General features: G+C 38.2%; 1 long non-coding RNA gene across 2 annotated transcripts in view; it reads right to left on the bottom strand.

The window, feature by feature from the left end:
* Positions 1–649: 649 nt before the first annotated feature.
* LOC309889588 overlaps positions 650–18029 on the bottom strand; it is a 36115-nt gene continuing 18735 nt past the window's right edge. The window contains exons 3-6 of one of the 2 annotated variants that reach the window (XR_014319260.1): positions 17580–17712; positions 5172–5222; positions 4323–4421; positions 650–966 (exon numbers count right to left, since the gene is read on the bottom strand). This is a non-coding gene — a long non-coding RNA (uncharacterized lncRNA). Of the gene's footprint in view, positions 967–4322; positions 4422–5171; positions 5223–17579; positions 17809–18029 lie in introns of both variants that reach the window. The other variant, XR_014319261.1, reaches the window with a different exon arrangement.

Genomic DNA, 18029 nt, shown 5'->3' with positions numbered 1-18029 from the left:
GGACTCTTTAAAAGAATATTGTAAGTAGAAACAACTACAAGCTGGGGCCTCTCCTACCACATCAGTGCTGCTTTTGCTCTGTACTAATGCTGAGCCTTTCTTAGAGCTGACACTGCAGTTCTTTTGTGAACCCCAGTAGTTGTCACAGTCCCTTGGGAAACTATTTTTAATATGTCAGCTTTGTTAAATACTCAGAACCATGAAAAGTCTCTGTGGAACTACAAAATTAAAGGCAGTTTTGCACAAGTGTCTTTTAAATGACAGCAAAGCATCCCTCTTCCATTCAGAGTCAATTAGAACACCCCCTCCACCACTACCTCTTCCCAGCATTTTAACTGCAACATGGTGTGTTTTCCTCTCCTTTGAATAAAATTTATTTTAAAGAGGTGTACACAACAGGTTTATGTATGTGATGAATCTCCAAGGATGCATTTGGGAAATACATATACTTATTTAGAGCATGTTGGAATTCACTCAGAAGCATACACTGTGTATACATGGTATACTTTATTACACATGAAAGTAAAAAAAAAATATGAGTGTTTTGCCTTACTTTTAGGATGACATTTACTGTGGTCAAACAAAACGAAAAATATACGTGCAATATTACAGTTCTGATAAGCTTTCTGTTGGAAAAAGCAGTGAAAGTGTGTAAGTATCAAAATTCTGTAGAAATCAAGGTTATTTTTTGCTGGCTGGCACTTCTCTTAAAAAAAAAAAGGGAACAGAAAAATATTTGAACCAAATAAAGATTTCCCAATCACTATTTAGGCTGCAAATCTACAGTGTTTAAAAGATTCAAATGACTTTTCATTTTAATTATCAGGTATGTGTACAATATGTGTTATATATAGTCTAATATAACAGTTGAAAAAATTACATCAATAAAAGAAATAAAAGATGATTTTAAGATGTTTTCCGTGTTCCAAGATATCCCTTTTCAACCCAGGTCCTGGAATTTCCTTCCTGAAAATAAAATAAAATAAAATAAAATAAAATAAAATAAAATAACATAAAAATTGAGGGTTATTGATCTTACTAAGGCATAAAAAGTGAAAATCCTTCATAAAACCTAATTCCTGGCACTTCTCAGTATAAGTGATGACTGCTGTAATGACAGATTTGGTGCTGAAAATAGATTGAGTGTAACATTTCAAATAAAGTGGAGGAAACTTATTTCATAGAGTCACAATCAGGATGAACAAAGCCCTGGAAAATACATTTTAGGGAAAAAGCAAGCACAAGACTGTGTGAACTAAATTCGCCCTTCTTAGAAGCAAAACAAGGTGTATTACTCATGCTCAGACTCTTGCCTGGCATTAGTGGGTGGCTGTGATCCGACACTGTTAGAAGATGAGGAACTGCCATTCTGAGTCTTTCCTTGAGACCACCATGTAATTCATGAGCTAACTACTGGAGTAGTTACCATATTTTCTTTTTCTAGCTCTCCTGTGTGCCAGTTAGGATTTTATTTTATTTTATTTTATTTTATTTTATTTTATTTTATTTTATTTTATTTTATTTTATTTTATTTTATTTTATTTTATTTTATTTTATTTTATTTTATTTTATTATTTTATTTTATTTTATTTTATTTTATTTATTTTGTCAACAACAAGGATGAAGACATCTGAAGATATCAGTTAAATCAAATGCTGAATCACCTAATGGGAAATGATACAGTCAAAAAAGTAGTCGTAATTTCTATGGTACTGTCTTTGTAGTGGGAGAAAAGGAGAGGAAGTAGGAAGGAAGTGAATACAGGTACACAGTCTCTAGAGTCCAGACTTTTAACCCCAGATTTTTAATCCAGGCTCCTGGCATTCTAAGCAACTGATATGCACTAAAAATGGATGTTCATTGCAGGACTTGAAACTTCAGTCTGAAAAATAAGTAGAAATAATGATAGAATATGCTTCATACAGAAGGGCTACATTTGGAACCAGCTTGTGTCCTTTAAACAACAAATACCCAGCAATGAAGAATCCATTAGAATTGCCCAGTTAGACAAGCCATTCAATTTCCAACACAGGAAGTCTTAAAGAACAAGAGGAAACCTCATATTTTGGATTGCAGTATTTTCCTTATAGATTCTTGTTAACATTTCATGAACAGACTGCATGAGATGTATCAACATTCAGAAAGCCTGTTGTTCCTCATTAATGGTTTAGTCGTGCCTCCACTAGCAGAAGCCTGTCCCTATACTTGTGTGTAATTCTGCCTTTCCTTCTCATAGCTGTTCACAATCTACCCCAGCGGCCAAGCCATTCTGTTCAGATTGCTTTGAAAATTGTTGAGGATGCTAAAAAGAGCCAGCTTTGCAAATCTGCTTCTTTGCTGTGGCATTTGACAGGAATGATGTGGCGGGACTGAAATCAAGTGGAAAGAAACTTAAACATGCTGAGTAATTGCTGAGGGCATGCAGAGGAAGCAATGCCATGAAATTAGGCAAAAGTTATACACTAAGTAAAGTTTTCTAATTTGGGAATCATTAGGCATGTTGAATGCCAAAAAATGGTGGGTGTCTGTGTGAAACTTTTATAAAAGGACTAGAAAGCACTGCTGAATATATGGCAGAGAACAGGGTTGCTCTGGCAGGAGAAAAACAGATGAGCTAATAGATCTTTTCTATCTTTATTTTTTATGATTCATATTCCATCAGTCAGCACATGGTACAGGGAGAGGAAACTCAGTGCCAGCCAATTTGGTGCAGTTTTACAGATGGAATTGTTTTCAGCAGATAGTTTGTGTCTGCCAAGAACCACTTGCATAAAGTTCTTAACCCATCAAACACTGGCACGTTTCAGCATGCAGGGCCTAATTTATACCAGGGGAAAAAAACAATCCACCTTTTTAAGTTCTTGTTCTCCTTCCTGAAGGGCGGTGCTGCACTTGGTAAGCAAATGGTTGTCCCAGCCCTGCAGTGTTGACTCCCTTTCACTCAGAAAGACCAGGACCTCCAAACAATTGTGAAACTATAACATACTGTCTTCTTTAAATGTAAGATTTTTAAAGTTCATGGTATTTTTTTATTCTTCAACAACCTTAAGGTACATGTATTTTAGACATAACAAAGATCCTCAAACTAAATGCACACACATATTGAAAAGTAAGGTGTTATTCTGGGTGTACAACTTGGGTACCTGCATGCACAAAAATGTTACTTAGAGGGCAAACTAGCTGCTGTGGACTTTCACATGGTTTGGAAATTCAGAATAAGAACTATGGTTTTGAGCATGGACTGCTGGCTTCATTTCAGTCCACGTATTTTAACTTATACTGACGGGAAGAAACAGCGATCTTTTGGATCACTGAAGACAATCTGGAGGAAAAAAAAGGGTTGACATAGGATGGCATAAAAGTCAGTGTATGTGTGTGGGGGGGCAGAATTCACTGACGTTTATACACTTGGTACCTACACTTCAAAGAGGAGAAGCCACTGCCACCCAACATTAATCTGCAAGACACCTCATGGGTCTGCAAGTCTAACCACAGATCCCTAACAACTTGTTGGAAAATCCCCTAAGGGCCATCTGGGGATGTGGTCCCATTGCAATAGACACTGGGATTCATGGCTCGGGTCATGTCTACTTGGTTGGCTATGCTAAATCTTTGGCTTAGCATCAACACCTTGCTTCTTAGTCTATTAACACAAGATACCAGATAGACAGGTAGTGTTGCTTCTTTTGAGACAAAAGAAGACAAGGATATGTGCAGTATAATAATAATTTAATATCTCCTATGTGATGCCTCTCACTCATTTCCAGAAATTCTGGTCTGCTAATATTAAGAAAATGTGCATGCTTAAACAATGTTTACTTCCTTGGCTGGTCCAGGGTTTCTCTGCTGGTCATATAATCCTGCCATAAAAGGGTGTTTAAGTGGACAAACAGCAAGCAAGGAAGTAAATGAATCCATCTGGGTCACTAAGGTGGAGATGACTCCTGCCCTAACCTTCCATCAAGCCACCAGCTTTTCAGGCTGTGAAGGACATTTGTTTAACAAGTCCTCTGTAAACCCCAATGTCTATGGAGTACTTCTTTTAACTATCTCAGTACAGATATACATGTCAAAATTCACCAGTTTTCTGTACTTTCTGACTCCAGGTCTGAATGTTAGGTATTATCTTCCAAGCATTTAAAAATTATTGTCTCCATTAAATTCATCTGAAAAAACAGGATGATAAGAAATAATCATGTGAGGCAAGTTTACTATGCAGGAGGCAAAACATTTAGATAAATATTTAGATCAGATCTCTGTTAATAAACCCATGTTATTTTCTTTGTTTGCAAGGAAGTGTCACTTTTCCTTCCCCCTTATACCTTTTCTCTGTGGAAGACTGTCTATGTACATGCTGCTGACCAGGATATACTTTACTCCATAAGCCGAATGGAGGGCTACTTCTTTAAACCCAGCTCACCCTGTGGAACACAGAAAACATATTGGGGTTTATTACTGATTAATAATTTACATCTTCTTCCTGAATACCTGTTTTTAACACAAGCTCTGCAAAACTTTTTAGATCAACCCAGAAAATGTGTTGTAGTGTTGATGTTAATGAGATACGTTGCATGAATAAAGTAGGCTCATGATACTGTTGACAGACTGTTCAGTAGGGCACACCTTTTGTACATGTGCTGTCTTAAGCACTGCTTTGAACAGCATTTGGTTAGAATGAAGCAAAAGCCAATTTAATCCCAATAAAACTACAGTCATATCCTGACTGTAGTTTTGGAGAGATTTGACTGAGGTTTGGACAGATTTTTTATGTTTTTTTTTTTTTTTGTTTTTGTTTTTGTTTTTGTTTTTGTTTTTGTTTTAATTTTTACTGACTGGCCTTTAGCAGTCCCTGATACAACAGGGTGTGGAAAAGAGAAACATTAGGTGGACAGCCATTTTTGGCAGCATTTTGCCTTTATTGAAAAGCATTATAAAGTTTGTAAGAAAACATTGTCAATCATCTGTTTCCATTTTTAAGGTTGAAGCACTTCTTTTGGAATTCATCCACAATAAAAGACTGGGATTTCTGAGGTCATATTCAAACAGTGTAAGTAATCCTTAGGGTCCTAAATATTTTGAAAGTCTACTGAAATCCAAAGCTTTTTCTGCTGAATATAAAACCAATGTCATATCCCTTTAAAATGCTCTTCTGGGCCATCAACAGGGCTCACCTTCCAGTAGAAACAATTTTCCATCTTCAACTTGTTATAGTGGCAGTTTTCCTATTTAAAAAAGATTTGGTAAAAGTGATCATCTAAACAGCAGTATAAGCAAATAAGTCCTAATCCATGCCCAATGCATAAGAGAAATACCAGGTAAAGTAGGATTAAACAGAGAAATCAAAAGCAAGAAAATACTGAAATCTAATTTAAAAATGCCTTTATTATAAGGCTTCAATTAACCCTCATTTCTGTGGACAGACAGGAAAAGGAGAAGGAGATAAATTGTTTAAGTCTATAGCAGTTTGGAAAGTGCCTGAAAAGATGAGCTTTGTTAAAAAACAAAACAACAACAACAACAACAAAATCTCCAGAAATGGAAGCTCTGGGAATGGTGTCACTGGATAATGGCTCAAACTCCTGGTCTGCAGGTATAATTTTGAGACTTAAAATTTTAAGACCACTAATTCACCCATAGCTACGAGCATTTAAATGAATCTGTCTCCTTTTCACTCATATACAGTTGTCAGAAAGAAAAAAGCAGCAGAGTGATACCCACCCCTTCTCAGGATCATGCCCTTGATTTTGTGCAGAATTACTCTATACAAAAATGTTTCAGTTGTTTTGAAGCAATATTTCAGAAATATGGTTAGTTTCCCTGCCACAGAAAATAGAAAACATTCTACTAACCCACTGCAGTGGCATATACTGCTGGTGGAAGTGGAAACTGATTTTAAAATTGTTAGTGTAAAGATTGTATTCAGTTGTGGCTCAAGACTGATAATGGTGCTAGGCAAGAGGTTTAGTTCTGGCTTCCACCCTTCCAAATGCAGTATATGGCTAAGGAAGGGGGTTGCAAGTGCTTATGTTTAATGGCTAAGGAAGGGGGTTGCAAGTGCTTATGCACTTGCTCAGCAACTGAAGAAGAGAATGATACAACTACCCAAAGAGCAGGGGTGAGGGCAGCCACATGACATTGCTTGACCTTTGTGGGTTCTTTGTGGGAAAAACAACAGAAAATGCCAATGGAGGTACTGTTTTGGGCTGTCAGGGCCTTTTTCTTTCTTTTTTTCTTTTTTTTTTTTTTTTTTTTCCCAGTGAATTTCACACAAAAAGCAGTGGGGAGAAACTCAGGATTCCTGTGGTGTTAGATGCTGAGCTACTACTAACCACATTATGCATACAGTTTTCCAGCTCATGATCCAGTTTCTTCAGAAAGTGAAGTTACCATAACACAGGGGAACAGAAAATGATTGAAACAAACAAATAAACAAATAACAACAACAAAAAACACATCCCAAAACCCCCAAACCAGACTTCATTAACTGAGCTGCAATATTTGAGTCACCAGTTTCCTGTTCAACACTATTTTCCACTTAATGCATTAGGGTGTGCTGACTAAATCAATACATACACTTAACATCAAGTACTTTCAGACTGTCTGCAAGCAGAGATGAGTAATCAGTATTGCAGATATGACACATTCATAAAGGGTAATATCCCCATCTAACGCACACACACATTATGTCACGTTAACCTAGTTAATTGTTAGTCAAAACTTGTTTATGCCTTATCATATTCCTCCCAGAGCAGCCCATCGAATTAGCCTGCATTATGCAAATTAACCTGTTATTTTTCTAATACTGATATCATCCCTTGAAATAACAATAACAAGTTCCAGTCTTGTGATGAATATTAATTTATAATTGATATTGTTGAAGAACCAATTCACTGTCCAAAACAGTGTCTTTTTTCATAGTTGGTTTCATTGCATTTGCTGTGCTGAAACTTCTGTGAGTTGCTATTTGTATGAGATTTCAAAACAAAACAGTGGTTCAAACAGAAAAGTGTCATTTTGAGATTTCTTGTGGAAAAATCAGGCACTGATATTTCTATTGGGGAAAAAAATGCCATTTTAATTGAATTTACCTATTTTATCTAAGAAATTTTCAGCATGAAATTTGAATCAGATGTAGAAATAACAAATTTATGATTTTTCCTCTTTCCCTTTCCATAAAAAATAGTCACTGGGGAGCATTTATTTCCTTACATTGGTATAGATAAGAGTAAAGGGGGAAAAAAAAAGGATTATCAAAGCAGTAGGAGGGTTTGTTTGAAAAAGTGTTTTTGCATTGACCTTGTGCACTGAACACAAAAACTATTTTTATTCAGCTGACAATTAAAAACAGCCTTCATCCTCCTTCTCTTAAAATGATGTCTTTTGGGTCGTGACTTTTCCTTCATGAATAAACATGAATTCACTGTAACAGAGGAACCATGGGTACCTTGAGATGTTTTGTTTTTAAGAAATGTAGATCTGTCTTGTGTAGCTGGAACAAAATTCATTCAGCTTTTAACTTAAATTAGCTCCTTAGTTCAATTGTGAAGCAGGGCAGTAGATTGATTCTAGGTGACCTCTGCTGCAGCAGGAGAAGACAAGGTGGGCTTATAGCATTACAAGAGTTTTAAATAATTTGACTTATTCATTACGGTTCACCTTTAGTACTAATATGTGAGATGTTTATTAATGCTGTGAAATAATTCTCTGCCAGTGCCCACTTCCAGAGTTTGTCTCCTTACAATTCATAATGAAGACATGTTAAAAGAGAGCATCTGCAGAAAAATGAATCTCAGTGATGAGATGTTTGAATCCCCACCATCAAGAAGTCTACTGGCAAAAATACAGGTATAATAATTTTAAAACTCTTTAAAGCATTCCTCCTAATAAGTTTTAGAGTGAGATTTTTTACATGTACACACGGCTGCTTCATTAAGCACAGCACTAGTTTTTCTGCCATCTTTGCCCAAGTACTCATTTGCAGCAGTGAAGACAACAGTGATGAGGCAATAAAACAACATGGACAGAGAAGATAAATGAAGGTGGGAGGAGATTTACTAAGGAAGATCAGTACCCTTCCAGTTCCCCTTTCAAGCTGTTTCTTTCCCCTTCAGTGGCTGTAGATTTTCATCAACTAAGTAAATAAATAGGAAAACCCAGAACAGCCTCTCCCATCCACCTCTTCTTGTATTTTTCTGGGCCCTACCAAATGTGAGGTGCATAAACAAGACCCTAATCAGGAAATGCTGGACAGGGAGTGGGAGAGGGCTGGGAGCAATGCTCAGAGGATGATTGCCTCCAACCACCTACATGCTTCCAGGACTTTAAGAGATAGGTCACTTTGCTCAGCCATCCCTGTACCAGTCTCAGTGGAAAGCTTCAGGAGAGCAAATTGTTTGTTTTGATGGTGGTAGCTCAGGACTAACCTTTGTCACTTGCATCTACCTCCAGCTCCAAAACATTTGACCAGTAGAGACCTGTGCAGGATTCACAGGGTTCAAACAAACAGAGAAGTTTCAACTCACCCAGTACATATTAGTCAGCTGTCTTCAGGGAAGTTATTCACAGCTAGGTCTGCCTACCTCTTGCCCTCTCTAGATTTCTGTCCCCCTGCCCCTCAAATTCTTGATAGATTTCCAAATTGTGACTAATACATTTCTATAAATGTTTAATGCTTCACACCCATTTTTTTCGCTTTGATGATTTGTTTCATCATATTCTTGTTTATTAATGTTTCAGTCAACGAGTATTGTTTGTTGCCTGAGGGGAATGCAGGAGTAACAATGGTTTGAATTTTTCCTGCTCAAGTTCCAACTCCTACCTGATGGGAAAGATGAGGGATTTATTATTGTTAATTTAATCCTTGTGAGACATCAGATGCTTTGGTGATGGGCATCAAGATAAGAGCTCAGCTACATAAACAGTGAATGAGATTAAAGAGTGGTGGCGGTAAGGTATGAATGAAAGAACACGTTTCCGCCAGTGAATGCAAAAAGGCAGCCAGAACAGTCACAAACACTTTCCACTGTTTCATTTAGACTTGTCTAGGCCAGCATGTATCGAGGGATATATTGCTGTAGCAGCTTCACTATGGTGAGAGTCAAGCTTTATAGGGCTGGTGAATAATGTTATTTAATCAAATCTAGCCCTAGTTGAAATATCAATGAATCCTATTCAGTAAACTTGGAAGCAGAAAGCACAGGAAAGCTACCCTGAAAAGACACACCCAGGAAGCCATGAATGCTGGAAGATGGTCATCTGTTTGTATCCCATCTTCTCCCAGTAGAAAGGATAAGGTTATGGAGTGACAGGTGTAACAGCATCATCAAAACTGATGTTCAGGATCAGGGACTGAAAAGGTCACTGGGGTATTTCTTCTGCTCTTTTATATTGGCTCACATGAAATTCTTCAACATGTGCATCAGTATATCTATTCTTTCTGTGCCCTGCCACCCCAAAAGACTTTGAGACTTTGCCACACCTTTTATAGAGACATAGTTATTGGTGTGATTGCATGGTGGTCCACAATATCATGATCACAATATATTGTGCTGACAACATCATCAGGCCAGAAACCTGTGGAAAAATTGCAGTGAAATAGTGATGTGCCATTTAACTATCTGAAAGAGCAGGTGGGCACAGTCTACTACCTGGATTTTTGCCTTGCTTTTCCCTAATCTCACAGTGTATGGAGATGAAGTAATACATGGAGGTCTGACGAGTACAGAAGAGAAAATGGCTGAGTTGAGAGCCCCAGTGGGAAGGAAAGGATTACCTTTCCTATAGAGGCAAATAGAGGACTCATAGTTTTGAGACTCTCACAGTATGCAGGCTGATGACGATTATGTGGGAAGTAATCTAGGAAGGTCATAAGACTACAGAAATTTCAGGTACACAAATTCTTTTCAGAGTAGCTTTACAGTTTCATAATTTCTAAACTTTGTGAAGACTACAGTAATTTATGTAATTAATGAAAAACACCCTTTGTTCCTCCCAAGATCCAAAAAGATCAGAAAGCAACTACACCATTAGTATTTATCACTGCAGCAGTTATTCTATCAATTCTTTTTCCCAGATATAAGCAGGTTAATGGTCTTCCATTTCTTTACATTATATCTGCACTTATTTGCTAAACATTTTCATTTCAACATTTCATTGTTGCTTCGCAGTGCATCATAGAACTGATAAACAAAGTACACTGGTAACTGCAAGTGAAGATTCAGTTCCTTCCCCCCCAAAATATATTGAAAGCCAAATACTGTTCGCAAAAAAGGAACCACTAAAATGTATCTGCCACATTTAACCTAGCTTGTAGCTATGCCAGATTCTCTTAGCAGTCTTATATCACCTCTAAATAAATAAATAAATACATAAGTAAATAAAAATTAGCAAATCAAATACTTTACTTGGTACCAATTAGGTGACAATTTATATTTGAAAACTGACTCCCAGATATTTTCAAACCTGACTACTGCTTTTGATGCTCTTCTATTTGAGATTAATTTGGAGGTAGTGTTTTTCCTACCATTTCACTTGTTAGGGGAAAGAATTATGCTGCCAGTTTGTGTGTTTCAACTGGTGTTTAAAATCTCATCTGATTTTTTAAGACTTCCTACAGGAAACTTCAAAGTTTAACATCAAAGGAATTACATTTTCTGCCACATGGTGTGCTAAAATATAACTACTAAGTGCTGCTGAGAGCCTGGATAGTTCACAGATATGGAACAAATTGTTAAGAGAATTGCTGCCTTGTCTATTTTAAAGCACAAATAAATAAATAAATAAATAAATAAAAATAAAAAGGCTTATTTATTTATATATCATTTATATATATATACTTTTTTTAAAAGCTTAATTGGTTATGGTGACTTCTTGTATTTGTGACAAGGATAAGACCTACGCACATCAGATAAGTCTGCATCTTTTTCCAGCACATTCTTCTTTGAATTAGCACACAGTTACGCATGACAAGATAAAGTTTTCTCCCTGCACACAGTTCCAAAACAACAAAAAATATGATTATAGACAAAATATATAATGTGTGAGATGAACTAGTGGCACGTGGAAGGAGAATCATACTGGGGCTGGTGGCACACAGTGGAGCTACTGTAGACTCATAATTTCTGAATACTTACTTGGTTATTGGGGTGTTTGCTGTGTAACTGTATTAGGTTAATTCTACGGGGATGTTAGGAAAATGGGAAACAGTGCTTTGCAATGAGAAACCTCATAGTAACCACTTGACAATTATTACAAAGTAGTGGTTGAATTGTTTGGTGCCAGTACAGTTTGATCTCCTGCTGAACACGTGGATTTTTTATTCCAGTGGTCTGGAGAACTGGCATGAATGGCATCACTGGAACAGTGAAGTGGACTCTTTTTCTTGCTAAGAGCAGATTTTGTGGATGTTGCTCTGCTGCTGAGAAGGACTTGCTGGGTTTCTAAAGTAGCTTGAACTGGTTTTAAAGAGTGTCAATATGGTACGCTCTGGAGAGGGCACTAGGATTTGAACCAAAGGTTCAAACTACAGGCAAATTTCAGACAAACTACAGTCAAGCTACAGTCAAACTACATGTACAGGCACTGGGATTTGAACCAAAGGTCTCTCAAGCTACGATCCAGTCCAATGAACTCAACCTTTCCCCAGGTTCTACCTCATGCTCCTGCAAGGTTGCTGTCAGTATGTTTTTAGGTAAAAAAAAAAAAAAAAAAAAAAAAAAAATCCAGATTTTTTATTTGACTGTTCCTATTTTCAAAATATTTTGTCTCTCTTGGTTAAGCTACATAAGTTTTGACAAGCCTGAAGGGAATTCAAAACTGGTAGAAGGCCCCTTCTACCCCCGCACACCCCCCCCCAAAAAAAAGAAAAAAAAAAAAACAAATTACAGAACTATGTCAGCTACACAGACATGATAAATAGCCAAACAGCTAATTTCAAAGAGTGGGAAAGTCAGATACCTTCATGTACCTCAGTGGTCTGTCTTTGGACTGGTACTGTTTAATATCTTCATCAGTGACACAGACAGTGGGACCGAGTGCATCTTCAGCAAATTTGCAGATGACACAAACTGAGTGGTGCGGTTGATACAATAGAAGGAAGGGATGCCATCCAGAGAGATCTGGACAGGCTGGAGAAGAGGGCCCATGTGAACATAATGAGGTTCAACAAGTCCAAATGCAAGGTGCTGCACTTGGGCTGGGGCAGTCCTGGACAGAAGCACAGACTGGGATAAGAACTCACTGAGAGCAGCCCTGTAGAGGAGGACTTGGGGATTTTGGTGGACAAAAAGCATGAGCCAGCAATGCATGCTTGCAGCCCAGCAGGCCAACTGCACCCTGGGCTACATCAATAGAGGGGTGCACAGCAGGTGGAGGGAGGTGATTGTCCCCCTCTGCTCTGCCCTTGTGAGGCCCCACTTGGAGTGCTGTGTCCAGGTCTGGGGCCCTCAGCACAAAAAGGATGTGGGGCTGTTAGAGTGGGCCCAGACGAGGGCCAGGAAACTGATCAGAGGGCTGGAGCACCTCACCTGTGAAGATAGGCTGAGAGAGCTGGGGATGTTCAGCCTATAGAAGAGAAGTCTCCAGGGTGACCTCCTTGCAACTTTTCCAGTACTCGAAAGGTTATAAAGCTTATAAAAAAAGATGGAGGGCAGCTTTGATCAATCAGATATTGACAGGATGAGTAGCAATCATTTTCAACTAAAAGAGGGGAGACTTAGATTAGAATATAGGAGGAAATTCTTGACTCAGAGGGTGGTGAGGCACTGGCACAGTTTGCCCAGAGAGGTTGTGGATGTCCCATCCTTGGAGGTATTCAAGACCAGGTTGGATGAGGCCCTGGGCAACCTGATCTAGTGCGTGGCATCCCTGCCCATGGCAGGGGGATTGGAACTAGATAATCTTTGAGATCCCTTCCAACCTGGGCCATTCTATGTTTCTATGATTTGTGGTTTAGTTTTCAGAAGCTCACATGTGACAAGATTTACTCAGACACTCAATCACTTTTTTTTTTTTTTTTTGGATTTACTTGTTAACATTTGATTTGTCCTTTATGTGTGTTCCCTGAAATGTTTTAGAGGGTTGACTGGTAAGATTCAGGTGACCACACGGTTGTACAAATTTCAAGAAATAACATGATGTGATATTGCATGGGAAATGAATTAAGATTTTTTTTATTATTATTATTTTTCTTACTGCAGTGACAATGACATGTGCTAGGTATTTTCCAAAGACACCATAACAGTCTGTAGGACATAAGTTCATAATCTAAGCAGAAGACAAAGTGACAGAGAAGAGGTAAGTAGAACAGTAGAAACTAATTGCTATTGAAACAACCAAGATTTACCACAAGAAAGTAACAAACAAACTAAAACAAAGTACCCACTGTGTATTTTGGGGGTGTTGAAGGTAGAATTAAATAGATAAATGTTAATGACCTATGTAAGAATTCATGCATAGGCTGGCAAATTGAATTCCATCAATACTGATGGAGACTATGTGAAAAACTGAAAGTCAAGAAGTCACAGATGATTGCTTAGTGGAGTGGTGTCATATGAAAAGGACAATGAATGGAGACAGACACATTTACAAATCTTGAAAATAATAAAATTATCCTGTAATGTCACGAAGGAAACAGAAATCAGGCAAAGAAGGGAAGACACATTACAAAGACAGAAGTGCAAATAAAATCTAACATGCAGATCCTACACTTTTTTGCACACGCAGATCCTACACTTCCATTTTTTTCTGTAGTACTGTCCAGGTCTCCAGCAGTAGCAACAGTGAGAACACTAATACACATAAAACAACACCAAAATTGCCCCTGCTGCTCTACCTCTCACATGGGCCTGGATTACTAGTATTATTACAATGAATAAAGTACACATAAGACTGGGCCTGGGAGAAAATGGGAACACCATTGCGACCAAGTAAGGACCAACTAGTCAGACACGTGTGACTGAAGAAAGACTATTGAGAAGTATAGGAAGAAGATGAAAATGGATAATATTTTAAAAGGAAGAAGTGTTATTTTGAATGCAATTTCATGTATTTCTTGAACTGCATCCTTTTCCTTCCCTTGCAGAACAACTTCACTGCTCTAGGGACTGCCAGGTCAGGCAGGGGAGACACTGGTGTTGACTGAGGCAGCTCAGCTTGGTCTGTTCCCCAAATAATGACCAGTTTATCCAAAAAAGAGTGGCAGGTGATATTAGCAGGGGAGTCTCTTCTGTAGGGAATGGAGGTGCCCATTTCCTGACCTGGCTTACTGTAAAGAGAATGTGCTGATTGCTAGGGGTTTATATCAGGGATATTACCACCAGACTACTGAGATTTCTACAGTGCAGAGACTACTATCCACTGCTGTTATTTTATGTGGATACCAAAAACAATGTCAAGAGCAGTCAAAGCAGTCTGTGAAGGACTGTAGAACCCTTGGAGCAGCTGCAAGAGTCTGTAAAGCACAGGCCATCTTCTCTTCTGTCAAAGAAGAGAAATCCTTCTGGTCAAAGGAAAGTGATTTGAAAGGACCAGTTGAATAAAGCAGATCAATGTATGGTTATGGAACTGGTGCTATAGCCAGGGATTTGTCTTTTCTGGATCATGGGGCTGTCTTTGAGAAACTTATACTACTGGGGACTGAAGGGGTCCATCTGTCAGAAGAGGGGAAGAGCATTTTCAGCTGCAGGATTGCCAAGCTCATGAAAACAGTTTTAAGTTACAGCTGTGGGGGGACAGGAGCCTCAATCCACCTGACCCTTCTCAGTTCAATGCCAGTATCAGCAATATATGTCCAGAGCCAGAAAAGGGATCAGAGGCCAGTGAAAGAGTATCTGAAGTGTAGCACCAAGGAATTCAAGCCGCTTCATCCAATAAAATTGTGTCATTGGGTTCCCAACTTAAGAGTCTCTACATAAATGCACACAGCATGGGAAATAAGAGGAAATGGAAGATTTCTGAGGGCTTTGATATCATCAGCCTCAGTGAGACAGAGTGGGATGACTCACATGCCTGGAGTGCTGGGATAGATATTTACAGGCAGTTCAGGAGAGATATGCAGGGAAGTAAAGGGGTGGGTTAACCCTGTAAGTTAGGGAATGCGTTGACAGTATGGAGCTGGTGATGAAAGGGTTGAATATCTCTGGGTAGGAGTAAGGGGAAAGGCCAATAAGGCCAATATTATGGTGTGAGTTTGTTGTCGACCACCCAACCAGGATGAAGAGGTAGATGAAATATTCTATAAGCAATTAGGAGGAGTCATTAGCCCTTGTTTTCATAAGAGACTTCAACTTCCTAGGTGTCTGCAAGAAATACAATGCCCAGTATTTAAAAAATACTGCAGAAAAGGGTGCCTCAATTAACTGTTTGCATTCGTGATTCACCTTCTGATTTTACTCTTTTTTTTTTTTTTTTTTTTTTTCTTGAATCATAGATTCTGCTAGAGACATGAAGATATTCTCTCAAATATGTGCGAAGTGCAATAATTCTTTTGGGACAAATAATTGTGTAGCTGTTGGGAGGGAGAGAGAGGGAGAGAGAGAGAGAGGAAGTGAGAGAGGAAGAAAAAAAAAAACCACTACTGCTAACTGCTTTTATCCTAATAGAAGTCTTACACCTGAGTATTTGGTGGTATCCCATGATATCACTAAACTCTATAACCTAACAACCAACCGTATTTCTTTCTGAACAAGAAAGGATTGCTAAGGTAGCTGTTTATTGACTGTGGCTAGCAGATTATGCATTCTTTAAGTTGTGTAAAGAGCAGTAATGTTTTCAAGAATCAAGGTGACTTCAGTCTCCTCATGTCTGGAATTTTGTCGTTTATGCTATGCTTGCCTAAATAAGCTTTTGCAGAGGAGCATGTCAGTTTTGTGTCACTAAAATATTTATAAATTATAATTTCTTGGTAATTCATGAACCTTTTTTTCAAGGCTTGGCTATCAAATGACTGGATTACCTTACAAATATATCCTCCTCTGGGGACGGATTTGTTTTTTCAGGACTGCAACTCTTTTATCTCCCATATAACAATGAATAAGGAAGACAATAACTGCTAATCTTACCTCCTTATATTTTGACATTACTGCATTTTATAATAGTGTTCAATGTTCTAACCAGTTTACTTAATAGTGAGGGTTTCTCTGGAGGGGTCAGAGGGGTCAGGCTGGATTAGAGCGGTCAGGCTGTTTTGGGCTGTTTTTATTTTATTTTATTTTTTTTTTCGTCTGTGCTTTCTCATGACATTTGTAATCAGCTAGAGTATTTTGGCCAACAACTCACGGGGTTCATCATCCTGCAGAAGCTCTGAATAAAATAGTTCAGTTGGAAGACACCTACAAAGATCATGTAGTCCAACTGAAGACCATTTCAGGGCTAACCAGAAGTTAAAACATAATAATGAGAGCATTGTCCAAGTGCATCTTGAATACTGAGCTCTGCATCAACTAAAACGAACACTTATGTGTATTTGTCTGCCAGATGAGGAGATTGTCATTACCTGCTTTTTGCTATCATCTTCCTAGCAAAGGTTACCAAAACAGCTTGTTTTGCTAGAATGGATTGCATGAGCTATGAGTTATCCACATCAGGAAAAGTTAGACAGATCAACTCAAAATATCTGACTGGTTAAGCCAATTCTGAAATGGATGAGGGAGTGCTTGGATAATTGTTCTTCCAACACTGGTTAAGTCTGGCAGAGGATGGTAACAAGAAATCTTCAAACAGAACATGTTTGCTAGCTGAGAAATCTGTCAAACCCCAGAATATTTATATTATTTGTTTTTTTTCTCTTTCCCTGAATCTGTGAGTCAGGTAGCCAAACAAGTGACTTCCATACATGAGCCTAATGATGTGCATTTCCTACGGTCTTCATGACAGCTTAGTAATACTTATTTGCATTTGCCATAGTCAGCCAAGCTGTGAATGAAACTTGAGGTGAAACTCTCAAGTAGCTCATGACGGACTTCCTCGTTAACACAATGTGTGCACAAATTAAATGCAGGCTAATAATCTGTGCCTTTGAAATATTAGAATAACCAAAAAAAAAAAAAAAATAGCAAAAGAGCTTAAGTTCATGTGGAGACAAACAAATATTTTTACTGAGCAGCCACTTAGCAGAACACCATCAAACTATAGGGCTGAACCAAAGTCAAGCAGGTCAAGGCTGGGATTGCTGAGAGTCCAAATAAGGTAAAAAATAGCAGAAATGATAATTATCATATGCATACAAACCAGACATTCTGAGTTCTGCCTTGGGGCCCTTCCTATTAACATTGGTTCTCTTGTCAGTGTTAATAAGCAAATGCATTGCCCAACAGCCCTCATACACAGGCTATAATCAGAAGGAAGTGGTATCGAAAGTATGCATAAACACAAGGAGGATATGAATGATTCATCTAAAATAGGAAGGGTGATGTTGGTAACTGCCATCACTGCCCTAGCCTTTTGTTATCAATAGTATGTGTTTTGTTCTGCTTAGTTTATTATTATTATTATTATTATTATTACTTGCTGCACTTTTTTTGTTATTTGTCATTTAAAATACGTCTTGAAATGTTAAAAAATGAAAATCCCTGTAGTCATACCTGTTGCAATCCAGAGCCACGCAAAGACAGGAGTCAGCTTGCATTATTCCTTCATGGAGGAGGAGATGTTGTTACATTTCCTATGTTCCACAGCAAACTTCTCTCAGAAGTATGTCTCAGAAGATGATCAACACTGGGGAGATTTTTCAAGGAAGAACTTCATTCAGTGGTGTCTTGGGAAAAACAGATGTAAGGCACAATGGGATTCTAACTTCTGCAGATGATTTCACTGGATGCCAGACAATAGAAAAATCATTTATGTACATTGTTACATTTTCTGGGTCACTAGCTATAAGAAGTGCCCGCTTTCTCTGCAGTGTGGAGTTAGTTTCAGTTTCCAAATGGTAGCTGGACAGTAATTGAGGTCAAACCCTCAATTTGTAACAAGTTTGTGTGGCTTTTTTCCTCTCTAAGGTGATACCCATTGCTTTATTACTTTCCTACTGTGAT

This window comes from Aythya marila (genome assembly GCF_965140915.1).
Source record: "Aythya marila genome assembly, chromosome: Z".
In the NCBI taxonomy this organism is placed as follows: domain Eukaryota; kingdom Metazoa; phylum Chordata; class Aves; order Anseriformes; family Anatidae; genus Aythya; species Aythya marila.
This window is presented reverse-complemented; position numbering and strand designations above follow the sequence as displayed.